At 42.0% G+C, this 15,308-nt stretch overlaps 1 protein-coding gene across 3 annotated transcripts in view; it reads right to left on the bottom strand.

Moving 5' to 3' along the window:
- Positions 1-15,308, bottom strand: part of PRLR (prolactin receptor) — a 261,793-nt gene that overhangs the window by 240,991 nt on the left and 5,494 nt on the right. For all 3 annotated transcript variants that reach the window (XM_075932555.1, XM_075932553.1, XM_075932557.1), the window contains exon 2: positions 2,292-2,355. The gene's annotated coding sequence lies outside the window, so the exon portion shown is untranslated. The remainder of the gene's footprint in view (positions 1-2,291; positions 2,356-15,308) is intronic.

The raw sequence follows: 15,308 nt of genomic DNA, 5'->3' as shown, positions 1-15,308 counted from the left end.
GATGGGCTCGTCTACACTGGCCCCTTTTCCGGAAGGGGCATGTAAATTTCATGAGTCGTAGTAGGGAAATGCGCGGGGGATTTAAATATCCCCCGCGGCATTTAAATAAAAATGTCCGCCGCTTTTTTCCGGCTTTTAAAAAAGCCGGAAAAGAGCGTCTACACTGGCCCCGATCCTCCGGAAAAAGTGCCCTTTTCCGGAGGATCTTATTCCTACTTCAAAGTAGGACTTCAAAGTAGGAATAAGATCCTCCAGAAAAGGGCACTTTTTCCGGAGGATCGGGGCCAGTGTAGACGCTCTTTTCCGGCTTTTTTAAAAGCCGGAAAAAAGCGGCGGACATTTTTATTTAAATGCCGCGGGGGATATTTAAATCCCCCGCGCATTTCCCTACTACGACTCATGAAATTTACATGCCCCTTCCGGAAAAGGGGCCAGTGTAGACGTAGCCGGTGTGTGTGTGTGTGTGTGTGTGTGTGTGTGTGTGTGTGTGTGTGTGTGTGTGTGTGTGTGTGTGTGTGTGTGTGTGTGAGAGAGAGAGAGAGAGAGAGAGAGAGAGAGAAAGGAAGGAAGGAAGGAAGGAAGGAAGGAAGGAAGGAAACTAAACATGATGTTTGCGGCCATCACATTGTTCACTCTACTTGTGTTTTACTTCCCATCCCCCAACCTGTCTCTGTTTCATCTATTTAAATTGTAAGCTCTTTGTTCTGTGCTTGAACAGAGCCTACCACATTGCAGCCCTGGTTCATGGCTGGGGTTCATAATGTGATAGTAATAATAAAAAAGTCAAGTCAGTCACAGGGTGAAGAAGGGAGCTTATACAACAGAAGACAATTTTAAAATGCTGTGCTGTAGAGAAAAAACACGAAGAAGGGAGCACACAGGAAAAGAAAATGTTGACAATGCCATATTCACAGCCTATTCTGATTTTTCTCACATTTATACCAGCTGAGTTAATCCTGATTTATACCAGAGCGAGAGCAGAATCAGACAAAGCTGAGTGGTATTAAAATCTAAATAGACTTGAACTGAATATTGTACATCAACAGTGAAACCAATATTTAGCTACAGGTTGGACCTCCAAAAACCAGGGCTCCCTTGTCCAGCAACATCCATGGTTCCTGGACCAGGGAGTCCTAGCTGAGAGCCCCAATGGCAAGAGGACTGCAGGCTCAGAGTCACTGGAGCTGGGACTGGGGCTGGAGCCTCGGTAGCACAGCCAGGAGACACAGCAGCCCCAGTAGCAGGGCCGTGGACAGGGCCATGGCCGTGGCAACCCCAGTAGCGGAGCCAAGGCTGGAGGAGTGGCAGACAAGGAAGCCCCAGTATCAGGGCTGGAGTCGTAGCAGACCAGGCAGCTGGCGTTGCAGCAGCCTGGTAGGGGGAGGGGTGTCTATGGCCGTCAGCTGGGAAAGAAGGTGGGCTGGTAGCAGGGGACCTGCTCTGGCAAATTCCCTCGTTGGGTGCTGAACAAGGGAGGTTCAACCTATACAGTAATTCCTCATTTAATACTATAGATGCATTTCTGAAAATCTTCATGCTAAGCGAAAACGTGATATGCGGGGTCAATATTCCCATTAAAAATAATGGAAAATGTGAGGGTTGCGTTTCAGGTGGTGGTAGCGGCAAAGTCAATTTTTTGTTGGTGCTTGGTCGTCAACATCAACATTAGATATCTAGCAACACGATCTCTAGCAACACAAGTCACCGGGGTTTGTTAAAACATGAAGATAAACACATGAGTGAGCGGAGGAGCGCTGTGACCACGTGAGTTTATCTGCTCATGCGTATTACCACTGTTTTAATCAACTTATACCACCGCACGAAGTAGTTCACCACTTGATTATCTTCGTATTATTTTGGGGATGGTTATTCAAAAAAGTTCCCTAAAAAAAATTGTGCTATTGTGAAAACGTGTTAAGTGGGCACGTGTTAAATGAGTAATTACTGTATTTTGTCTTTTTTCAAAGGTGCATTAGGACATGGGGAGAAGAGAATCACTTTCTAACTACAGTTTTGCAAAACTACATTACTTTATATTTTGACTCACTAAATTTAATAACCCTCACACTCATAAGGAATAAGAAAAAGCCAGATGTTTTGAATTAATTGTAGAAAACCTAACAAGTCATTTGGGGTGGCAGATGTTAAGAGTTACATATTTAGATGCCTGAGTCCACTTTAGTGTATAGTAACCATAGTATACATATTCTTATAGGACAGCAGTGTAGCCAAACTAGCATTTACAGTTTCTTCCAGTCATGTATTCAACCAGTATTAATGTATTATATAACCTTTTCAACAAGCTCCCCAAATCCTTTGGCAGTTCCTTCGTCCAAGCAGCTCATGTTTCTTTTACTGTAAAAGGAGAAACAGAATCTGGTTACTATTTTAGGTGTAGTAGTCATTAGACAATCATATACAAGCCAAAACCAGTTAGCAGCAAGATAGCTAATTTTCCATTCTTTAGCATGAAAATAAAAGTGTGAAAAACTAATTTTTCTGCATGTACCTGGAGATCAGTCGCCCACCTAAAATTACTGTCCTCCAAAAGTTAAACAGTGATCATTAGAAAGCAGCTAATTCTGAAATGCAGGCAGATATAAATGAGACATTTCCAGATCACAGACATGCAGAGGTAATACAGAACTCCTTTCCAAAAACTTAACATGGCAGTCATACCATGAGAAGCTGGAGCATACTGTCTTTGACTAAAATGTTTAGATTAATAAAATGTGTCAATAATTTACTGCAGGTTGTACCTCCCTAAATCAGGACTCTTGGTCCAGCAACATCCGTGGTCCAATAGGGCCACGGACTTTGCTGGACCAGGGAGCCCAGGTCAGGGAGGTCTGGTGACATGGCCAGGAGCCTATGGCTGCGGGGCTGGCAGCGCAGCCGGGAACCCCATGGCAAAGGGGCCCCAGCAGCAGCCTGGGAGCTCAATCACACTCTGTTGTTTCTATAGGTTGCACCTCTCAAATCCAGGTTTCTCTCATCTGGCAACATCTGTGGTCCGGCATGACCACAGATATTCCTGGATGAGAGAACCCCGGGGCAGAAGGGCCAGCAGTTGGGAGCCCGGGGCATCTCTGTGAGTCTGCCTGCAATGGGGCTGCAGCAGCCTGGGCAGCGCGCAATGGGGACAGTCTGCTACCTGGCAGCGGGGCCAGGGCCACAGCAGCCCAAGAGGGGAAGCCTGGCTGGGCAATGTGAGACTGGGAGGTGGTAGGGATGTAACAGCCTGGACAGCAGTGGTGGTGGCAGTAGCATGATTGGGGCTGCCTACCACCCAGTAGTGGGGGTGGGGCTGCTGCGGCCGCATCCCAAGAGGGGAAGCCAGCTATGTCAGCCTGGCAGAATCAGCGTGGCCATGTGCCGCCTAGCTGTGGCAGCCCAATTGGGCAATGTGCCATTCAGCAGTAGGACTGGAGTTGCCCAGCTGGCCGGCAGTGGATCCAGGGCTGGGACTGGCCCACGGTCAGCCCAGCCAGGGTGAAGGAGCCTGCAGCAGGCAGGGGCAGCAGGCTGAGGGGCTGGAGTCAGGGGACCTCCCGTTGTCTGGCAAATTCCCTCATCTAGGACCAGTCTGGTCCCCAGGGTGCCAGACAAGAGAGGTCCAACCTGTAGTTCTCAGAATGCAGAGAGCAGCAAAGACAAACTTACTAGAAGAAAGGGAGAGGTGCATGTGAGTAGGGCTGAATTAAGCTCTTTGTAGGCCCGAGCTGCTCTTATAATTATAGGTCCTTAAATTAGACTATATAGAAATATAAGGGAGAAATGCGCTATCACCTATACATCTAATCTCATCCATTTTAATTTTTGCTCCTGAAAGTTTCTCACTGTGTGAGAAATTCATGGTACTTCATTCTAAAATAAGTCATTTTATTGTATGCTACAATTATATTTAGGATTCACCTCACAGTTAATCAGCTGATAAGGAAAATAGTAAGGTGATGTTGCCACCACTACAACTGTAAAATCCATGGAGTAATGCAAGAGGAAGCATGATTCTGGATATGTAAAACAAAAGAAAAAGGAAAAAAGGAACAAGCTTTAAAAAAGAAGAGAGATTCTCTAATGAATTTCATAAGAAAAGATATGAGGAGTGACAGGGAAGCTCTCTCATTGATCCATCAACATCACACTTGGAAAACAAAGCTGCAGAATATATTGAAGCAGGTTCCATTGGAAGTGATGTTGAACCTTCAAGCTCAAGTGGGGAACAAGCAAGGGTCAGTCAGGCTACTTCAGAAATGGCCATGACAATACTGACAGGAGATGTGTTGAAAACAGAAACAGAGACACCAAAGAAAACATCAGATGATCACATTAAAATATAATTCTGATACAGATGAGTAGGAAATCATTCCATATTTCATTTAATATTTTGCAGAAAATGAACTTTCCCAGAATTTAGATTCCAATTTCTCATTGCAAGGTAGACAATTTGGTAAAAAGAAAAGATATGCATGCAAAGAATATTTTTTCAGGTGATTGACAAATGGGGAAACTGTTCAAAGAGAATGGCTTATTTATTCTCCCTCATCTGGTAAAGTGTGTCGCTACATATGCAAACTACTCTGTAGTCAGTGACTACTCTAATTAATTTATAACGGGTTTTGATGAAAAATGTAATCACTAGAATTACTTCTTATAAGCAGTGGGAGGATCATCTTGGTGCACTGTCTCTGATGCTACAGCTTCAGAAATCTGCCAGAATTGAAACAGAACTGGAGAAGATGAAGAAAAGATCATGTGAATACTGGACTGAAGTCCTAAAGAGAACAGTTGCTGTAATAAGATTCCTTACTGAATGAGGATAAGCCTTTTGTGGGGACACTGAAGTGCACGGCTGCCGTAACAATGGAAAATCATTTAGTTGCATTGAACTTCTAGCTGCATTTGATCAATTTATTTCAGAACATGTGCACTGAAATGGCAATATAGGAACAGGGAATGTATCTTATCTTTTGTCAACTATATGCGATGAATCTATTGATATATTGGGATCCAAATTTATGGTGCAGATAATATCTGAAACCAAGAAGGCAAAGTATTAGGGAATCAATATTGATTCATCCCATGATATTAGTCATACCGATCAGCTTACAGTGGTGTTTCATTGGGTATGTCTAGACTACATGCCTCTGTCACCAGAGGCATGTAAATTAGACTACGGACATAGTCAATGAAGCCAGGATTTAAATATCCCCGGCTTCATTAAAATAAAAATGGCCACCGCGTTGTGCCAGCTCAGCTGATCTTCGGCACAGCGCAGCAGTCAAGACGGAGATCGGTCGACAGGGAACGCCTTTGTCAACAGCTCCCTTATGCCTCATGAAATGAGGCTTACAGGAGCGGTTGACAAAAGTGTTCCCTGTCGACCGATCCACATCTTGACTGCTGTGCTGTGCCAACGATCAGCTGAGCCGGCACAGCGTGGTGGCCATTTTTATTTTAATGAAGCCGGGGATATTTAAATCCTGGCTTCATTGACTATGTCGGGTAGTCTAATTTACATACCTCTGGAGACAGAGGCATGTAGTCTAGACATACCCATTATGTACTCAGTGATGGAAATGTGGTTGAATGATCTCTTCAGTTCTTTCCCATTGAGCAACATGATGGAAAATACTTATCTTTTGCAGGAGAGACTCAAATTTCATAGCATTGATATTGAAAGCTGCAAGTCAAAGTCATATGATAATGCCAGAAATAAGTGGCATTTATTCAGGGGTTCAAGCTAGGTTTCATGAAGTTAACAGTTTGGCTGAATGAGTTCCATGTGCTGCCATAGTATGAATTTGGTTGGATCAGTATGAATTTGGTTGGATCCACGAGGAGTAACGGTAGTTCGAACTAGGAAGCCTAGTTCGAACTACCTAGTTTGTGCCGCGTGTAGCTGCGCGGCACGGGGTTCGAATGAGCGGGGATTTAAAAATGGCGGCGCCCCGCTTATGCAAATGAAGCCCGGGAAATTCAAATCCCGGGCTTCATTTGCAATTGCGGTATGCCTATATTACCCCGCTAGTTCGAACTAGCGGGGTAGTGTAGACATACCCAGAGAGAGCAATTTTTTATGAAGTTTGTATGGATAATATTGTCTCAGATTTGAGTGCCAGGGACGAATTTCACACAGTGCTTCTATCCTATTATGGATAAGCTTATTGTTGAGATGGCCAGACGAGCAGCATATGCCACATTGAATGAAAAGTTCAGTTTTTTTATGGATAGATCAATGTCCAGTGCTGAAGTCACCTCTAGAGCAAGCACATTAGTAGATATCTATTGATCAGATTTTGAACATGCATTTATAGATGAATTTCTATTGCTCTCACATATGAACACAGAGAAGAAATCTGCGGCAGCAATGATCAGTGAACAAACAGCAGACATGTTGGTGACAAGTTTTCCAAATGTCAACATTGCTTTCAGAAAGTCTCTCACCATCTTGGGAACAAAATGTGAAAGGGAGCACTCTTTTTTAAACTTAAAACACACAAAGAAGAGTCTTTGGTCTACCATGGGACAGAAACGACTATCTTCCCTTGTACTACTTTCAACTGAAGTAAGCTTTTGAGAAAAATGATATTTGATGTAATCTGTGATTTTGCTAACAAAAAGAGTTGCAAAGTAAATATTTAATTGTATATTATACTTGTATGTTGTTGGTTGACTAAAGATTTAACATACTTTCATTTAATTGACCTTCAACATTTGCACATGTATTCTATTAAAAAACAGAAAATTATTAAGTGTGATTGAGCAGTTTTCTTTTCTTATTTTTGAGTGAATTATGAATTTTTCATAGGCCCTAAATTTTTCATAGGCCGTAGGCATTGTGCCTATTGTACCTAATGGATAATCTGGCCCTTCACCTGGGCAGCAATAAATCAGTCTACCACCTAGCACAAACTGCTTTGAAGTCATCTCTATTGACACCTATATACATATGTGACTAAGTGTACTTGAATATCCCTATTTGTCAAGCTAAAAGAACCATTTAATTTATAGATAGTAAAAGGTCAAATTAACAGTTTATACTGTTAATTTTACAGAAACACTTCACATATATAGTTTGCCTCTGCTTTGTAAACCCAAATAAATAAATCAATTATATTAAAAAAGAATAATAAAAGTATGACAGACATTGCTACCCCATGGATTATCTTTGGGGGGGCATATTGTATTGAGTTTATCTATCACTGTAGGTCAGGGCTACTCAGCATGCGGCCCCTGGGCGGCATGCAGCCCACAGCCCATTTGTTTGAAGCCCATAGTGTGGTTTGGGTTTATATGGGGCTCAACATGCAGCCTGCGGATGGGATCCTTTAAACAAGACCTCCACTGGGCACACACTCCACAATAGCGAGTCAATATAATGGTCTTTTGTTGATATGTGTTTTAGTAGTTAAATTCCTGGACTGTCATTGTTCATTAAAAGTTCTGTCATATGGATGGTCATTGGCTAAATGTTGCATTTTATTAATATCAGCAGAACTTACTTAAATGGGGCCTGCGTATTGTGTAGGGTTGCCAGGTAGACCCCACCAAAAAACCGAACACACTTGATCGTGGGTGGGGGGTGGGAGGGGAGAAATGGCCAGGAGGGGGGCGGGGCTGGCTGGGAGCGGGGAGAGGTGGGAAGCAGAACTGGCAGGGGGGACGGTCCAGGAGCCATGGGGCTGGCCAGGAGGAAGGGAAGGCAGGAAGCAGAGCTGGGGAGGGGTCGGGAGCCGCGAGACTGGACGGGAGGAGAGGGAGGCCCAGAGGAAGGGGGGCGGGAAGCAGACCTGGAGGGGGGTGCAGGGGTGGTGCAGCCACTAGCCACAGCCAGAGTCCTTCGGACTGTGCCCCCAGCAGGCACTCCCTTTAGTTGTGAGCAGAAGCCGGGCAGGGGCGGGGGCGGGGCTGGGAGCCACTCCCCCCGCCCGGCTTTTACATGCAACCAGAGGCTCCCAGCTTGGAGGCGGAGCCTCTGGTCGCATGCAAAAGCCAGGTGGGCAGAGTGGCTGGGAAAACTGGACAGATCAACCATTGTTGACAAATCTTGAGAAGGAAAAGAGAGGGCAAACAATGCATGGAGCTGTCTGTTAGGCAGATTGGCTTGTTGGGGATAAAAGTATCAGTCTTAAAAACCTTTGGTAGGAAAGCAGTGGGTAAGAGTTCATCCCCAAAGACAGTGATATCAGGAGATATCAGGAGTCTTTAATGGGCACTCCAAGTATGGACCATGGAGGGTGGGGGTAAAAATACCAGTTGAGGTACTGTAGATTGGTCTACCCTAGAAAATGAAAGTTTACCTGTGTTGCTCAGAAGTGTGAAAAATTCACTCTCCTGAGTTGCATAATTAAGCCAACCTAACCTCCCACTGTAGACAGAGCTAATTTGAAAGAATTCTTCCAACAATCCATCTACTTCCTTTTGAGGAGGTGGATTACCTACACTGATGAGAAGTCCACCTATCAAATTAAGTAGTTTCTACACAGAAGTGTCTACAGTGATGAAACTATGCCCATGTAGTGTTTAAGTATAGCCATATCTCCATAAACTGTGAAACATCCTAGCCCTTTCCATACCGAGTTAACAAATGAACCAGACTTCCTATGATTCTTTGTATTCCCGTAAGTCTTTATATATAAAACCCTGTGATCCTTTGGCTCACATATAAAGTATTTTGTAACTATATTTCTGGTATTTTGTATATATGACTGTAGAGAATCTATACTTAAATTCAGCCTAAGTGTGTGACCAAATCATGGAATGTGTATAATATTTTTACCCTGACCCTACTAACTCACAGAAAATGGGTCGACAAAGGGACCAGTTGTGACTGAAGAGAGATATTGTTAGTGCAAATGTCTTCAGTAATCAATAAGATGATGATCCACTGATAAATATTTTTAGCTCACTGCCTATGCTACAGACATTTTCTATAAAAAGAACTTAGTCTCAGACACATTTAGCTTATTGATAAGCTAAACTGAGAGGAATTCCATGTGTAGATCAGTTCCATCAGTTCCTTATAAGAGGAATTCCATGTGTAGATCAGTTCTGGAAAGGAATTCTTCTTTGTCCCAAATACAACATGTATGGAGGGTCATTTCTGGGAGTGAGTTAGGAGTTAATCAAGATGTAAAGTCACTTCTCCAGTCTTCAGACTGGTTTGGAATTCATAGCTTCTCTGTATTCTGTATTGTCCTGTATAAATCTTGACTACATCTTTAATTAATACATTCCAGTTGAGCCTGATTTAAAGTCTTATTAATAAATCAAAATTGAACCTAGCAACTGTGCATGTTTGTTTTAGTATGGACAGAGGTGATCTGTATTTCAAGACTTATACAGAGCTTAGCAAAATCCTGGAAAATAAAAACTGTTACAAAATATATGTCCTTAGCAAAATCATTTGCCAAACCAGAGCTAAATTCCTGCTGTAAAGGAAGTAAAATATTTGTATCAATGGAAACTCAAGAGGCCTACATAAAAGCAAATGTGGCAAATATATGTTTTAATTAAAGCATAAAATAATGTAAAACAAACTAATATTATAAATCTCATATAGGATCAGTGCATAAATATAATAATTAGGAATGTTAAATTTAGATTAATTAGCTAATCAAATAGTCAATGCAATTTGCATCGATTATTTGATTAGTCGATAAGGGCACCTCTGCCTTTGAAGTGTAAGGGTGAAAGTGCTGCTGGGAGCACAGGGCCAATGCGGGACTCAAGCAGTCCCCAACTGGCCTTGTGCTCATTGCAGTATTTCAAAGCAGCAGCTTACATGGAGCCCAAGGGTCAGCGTAGGACTCTGAGTCCCCAGCTAACCCCGGCCTCCATGTGGTGCTGCTGCTTTGAAATGCTGCGAAGAGCACAGCATCAGGCTCCATGCGGCGTTTCAAAGTGGCAGCACTGCATGGAGCCCAGGGTCAGCGGAGGAGTCCCCAGCTGTCCCCAGGCTCCATGTGGCACTGCCACTTTGAAGCACCCCTGCTCTTTCTCCCCACCCTTGCTGCTTCTTTATGACAGAGGCAGTGTGTGTAGGAGGGTTGGAGGGGAGGGGGAGCGACTAGTTGACTATTGTGTTGATTATCTGATAAGTATTTGCTTATTGGATAGTCAACTAGTCATTCACATTCCTAATAATAATACAGGGATATTGTTAAATTGATATCCGGTAATCTGTTGACAACATTCATTGTGTTAGTTGAAATCATGAGATAGCAGCACCATAGGATGCTTGCCATCTTAGCCTAAATAAAACCAAACACAGGGTAAACCGATCATTCTATATACTGGTCTATCTTCATGGATATTTAGTGCTCTACCATTCTATATATCACCTGCATATTTTATCAGCAGCAATGTTATGGTTGAACAGTATTGGGCCAATCCCTGCAGAACATCATAAGAAACATTACCATTCAATAACTACTGTCCATACTCAAGTACTCTGTGAGATCTGTCAGCAAGTCATAATATATTTAACTTGTACTTTGTGAAATTTTACAGTATTATTTGTATTATCATAGCATAATACATTAAGTATATTATACTGTAGCAGATCAGTCTCACAGAATAAAATCTGGTTTGTTTGACAAGACTTGTTTTCCATAAAATTTAACTGGCATTAACTGTATTGCTATTCTTTATTTCTTTATCAGATGACTCCCATAATAGCTTTTTGCACTATATTACCGAAGACTGATGTCAGCCTCACAGGGCCATATCTATAGTCTTATTTCTTAATACTGGCACAACAATAATTCTTTCAGTGTATAAGAATTTCCTCAGTTTTCCAAAATTGATTTAAAATGTACATCAACAGGCCAGAAACCTTTTAATGCTTTTAAGACTTTTAGAGGCAAGTTACTCAGGCTTACATATTTAAAAATGTTGCCCCAGTAAATGTTGTCCAACCTCCTTCTCACTTTCTAAAGGATTGGCAAATACATGATCATCCTCATATTACACAAGTATATTATCCTACTTTTTTCCAAATACAAAACAAAAATATTTATTCAAGACTTCTGCTTTATTTGCATCATAATTAACGATTTACCATCTCCATATACAACTGGCCTATATTGTTGACTGGAGTTCTTTTGTTTCTAATATACTTAAACTCGTTATTGTCATTAGCTCTGCCAATCATAATGTCTTCAGCTTCCCTTATCAGCCTTCTTCACTATATAGCATCTAACATATATTCTAGCAACTAAAAGATAATAAAACAATAAGTAATAGTCAGCATGGATTTATCAAGAACAAATCATGTCAAACCAACTCAATAGCCTCTTTGACAGAATAACAAGCCTTGTAGACAGGAGGGGGAAGCAGTAGACATGGTATATCTTGACTTTAGTAAAGCTTTTGATACTGTCTTCACATGACCTTTTCAGAAACAAACTAAGGAAACCTAGATGGAGCTACTATAAGATGGATGCAAAACTGGTTGTAAAATCATTCCCAAAGAGAAGTTATCAGTGGCTTGCAGTCATGCTGGAAGAGCACGAGTGGGGTCCCGCAGGGATCAGTTCTGGGTCCACTTCTGTTCAATATTTTCATCAACAATTTAGATATTGACATAGACAATACACTTACAAAGTTTTCACATGATATCACTCTGGGAGGGGTTGCAAGTTCTTTGGAGGATAGGATTAAAATTTAAAATGATCTAGACAAACTGGAGAAATGGTCTACAGTACATAGGATGAAATTAAACTAGGAATATAAAATCCCATTTAATCAGTTAACTCATTAAACATGTTGTTTAACTGGTTAACAGCTTAAATGAAGATGGGTTGGAGGGCTACTCCAGCCTAGCTGCCCACCATAGGCGTTTAATCTAGTGAGAGTGATGCTTAATGATTACGTTGGTTAGCCATTTATATCCCTAAATTCAGTAAGGACAAACGTAAATTATTCCACTTAGAAAGGAACAATCAGTTTCACACATACAAAGTGAGAAATGACTGCCTAGAAAGGAGTACTCCAAAAATGGGTCTGGGGATCATAGCAGACCACTAGCTAAATATGAGACAATAGTGTAGTACTGTTGAAAAAAAAAAAGCCAAAACCTCAGTCTTAGCAGGATTGTTGTATGCTAAACACAAGAAATAATTCTTCTACTTTACTCCGCACTGATTAGGCCTCAACTGGAATATTGTGTCCAGTCCTGGGGCCCACATTTCACAAAAGTCCAGAGAAGAGTAACAAAAATGATGAATGGTCTAGAACAGTGTTTCCCAAATGGTGCTCCGCGGAACCCTGGGGTTCCGCGAAGTGAACATAACGGTTCCGCGAGAACCCGAATGCTCCCCTCCCTCCACCCATAAAGAGCCAGAGGAGCCCGGCGCGCAAAGATGCTGGCTCCTTCCCCACTCCCCTTTCAGACATCTCCCGCGTCCCCCGCTGCCGCTCTACTTTTACCACCGGGCCTAGAAGCAGCAACAGCTAGGGAAACACTGGTCTAGAAAATATAACCTATGTGGGCTGACAGAAAAAACTGGGTTTATTTAGTCTGGAAAAGAGAAAACACCATTGACATGATAACCATTTTCAGGTACCTAAAAGGCTGTTACAAGGAGGGAGAACAATTGTTCTTTTTAAACTATGAAGATAGGACAAAACCAATGGTTTTAAATTGTAGAAAGGGAGGTTTAGGTTGGACATTAAGAAGTTTTTCCTGTCATGCTGGTTAAGCACTGGAATAAATTGCTTAGAATGATTGTGGAATCTCCATCACTGGAGATTTTTAAGAGCAGGTTAGACAATCACCTCTCAGGAATGGTCTACATCAGTGTTTCCCAATTATTTTGACCACGGAACCCTTTCCAACTCAGAAAAATTTCAAGGAACCCCCTAGCCAGGGATTAATTTTTTCGAAAAAAAAAAAAAAAAAAAAAAACACATCCAAACACACACAGATTGCCAGTACACCACAATTGGTAGTAATAAGATGCTAAATACGGTCATGAGATCACCATTCATTTAAATTCAACATATTGAATATAACACCATTCATTTATATTCAACAAAAATCATATTAAATATGTACAAAAAATAAAACTATCAAATAATATTAATTATATTCGTAGTTTTCAATGCGAAGAGTGGTTTTTCTTCTTTTTTTGGCAAATTCTTTTTATATTTGGTTTAATACTAGAAAGTTGGATTCGCATATCTGGCACAGCATTCAGTCAATTTCTGTATTTCGTTTTCATTGCTGCAAAGTTCGAGAACCCAGTTTCACACAAGTATGTACTGGCAAAGGGTAACAGCTGACGAATTGCGCGTCTTGATAAAGATGAATATTCTTGACTTTGACATTAGTCACTCCAAAATGTAATCAGAGAAACTTCTTTAAATTTTTGTATTAATTGGCCATCTGAAGCGATTTCAATTAGGTTTTCATAATCTTGTGTAGAAAAACTGACGGGCTTTTCTGTTAAACTTAATGGATTTCGAATCCAGTTATTGTTGTCATTGATGTTTGGAAAATACTTAATGATGTTCGTGTATAAATCGTGGAGATGATCTGCAATGTTGCTGCGAATATCTTCATCAAGTTTGTATCCATTTTCTTCAAGGAAATCATTCAGAGTTGGTAAACAATCCAAATCATTTCGTCCTACAGATGAGATCCAAAACTGTAGCTTCCGTGACAATGACAAAATTTTGTCTTTCGCATTAAAAATATTTACATTCTTTCCTTGCAGCAACAGATTTACTTCATTTAGTTTTGTAAAGATGTCTGCAAGATACGCAACTCTAGATAACCACAAAAAGTCTGTTAAACGATCAGACAGTTGGAATTTGTGATCCATCAGATTTGCGGAGAGCTCATGACGCAATTCAAATAATCTAACCAGCACTTTTCCTCGTGATAGCCACCTGACTTCTGTATGTAGAAGCAGGTCTGTGTGCTGACTAACCATATCTTCACACATAATGGTCGAGTTTTTATATAATTAATAATCTGTACTGCTTCATTCAACACATTTTTAAGAGAGGGAGAAATATTCTTAACTACCAGAGCGTGTCTGTGGAGAATGCAGTGACTGCTGATGCAGTTTGGTGCTACATTTTTTATTCGTGTTACAGCGCCAGCCACTGTTCCTACCATTGCTTTGGCACCATCACTGCACACATCAAAACATTTTTCCCAACTTATTTGATGTGTTTTCATAAAGTTATTGATACAATTGAATATATTCTTACCAGTTGTATTGGTTTGCAAAAATTCACATAAAAGTAAGTCTTCTTCAATAGAACTATTAAAATCATAACGGACAAATACAAGCAGAACTGCAAGACCTGCAACATCAGTGGACTCGTCTAATTGTAATGCATATGCATCACATAAATGCAGCCGAAAAATAAGCTCCTTCTCAATGTCAGCAGCAAGATCATGAATACGACGTGTGACAGTATTGTTTGATAGTGGCACAGCCTCAACTTTTTTACTAGACTCCTGATCCAACATACACATCACAATATCTTGTGATATCCTACCTGAAAGTAGGAATAAGAGATCCTCCGGAAAAGGGCTTTATTCCGGAGGATCACGCCAGTCTAGACGCTTTTTTCCGGCTTTTCCCCAAGCCGGAAAAAAAGCGGCGGACATGTTTATTTAAATCCGCGGGGGATATTTAAATCCCCCATGGATTTCCCTATTCTGACTTACCTGCTTTGCATGCCTTTTCCGGAATTTGGGGCCAGTGTAGACGTAGCCACAGTGTGTATGGGGATTTGTTCCGATCCTCACAGTGAGTAGGAGTTCCGGTGTTCCAATCACTGATAGTACTCCCCCACCCCACACACACACATGCTGCCTTTACCAAGGGACCTATCAGCAGCAACAGCTGCTTGTCCTGCTTCTGCCCGATCAACCCAAGATCCCTTTCCCGCATCCCCCGCTGCTGCTCTGCTTTTACCACCGGACCTAGCAGCAGCAACAGCTGCTTGTCCCGCTTCTGCCCGATCAACCCAAGATCCCTCTCCCACATCCCCCGCTGCCACTGTGCTTTTTCCGGTGGTAAAAGCAGAGCGGCAGCGGGGGACGTGGGAGAGGGATCTTGGGTTGATCGGGCAGAAGCAGGACAAGCAGCTGTTGCTGCTGCTAGGTCCCGTGGTAAAAGCAGAGCGGCAGCGGGGGACGCGGGAGATGTCTGAAAGGGGAGCAGGGAAGGAGCCAGCATCTTTGCGCGCCGGGCTCCTCTGTCTCTTTATGGGCGGGGGGAGAGGAGCATTTGGGTTCTCGCGGAACCCTTACGTTGGTTCCGCGGAGCACCATTTGGGAA

Source organism: Pelodiscus sinensis, chromosome 6 (assembly GCF_049634645.1).
Source record: "Pelodiscus sinensis isolate JC-2024 chromosome 6, ASM4963464v1, whole genome shotgun sequence".
In the NCBI taxonomy this organism is placed as follows: Eukaryota; Metazoa; Chordata; order Testudines; family Trionychidae; genus Pelodiscus; species Pelodiscus sinensis.
This window is presented reverse-complemented; position numbering and strand designations above follow the sequence as displayed.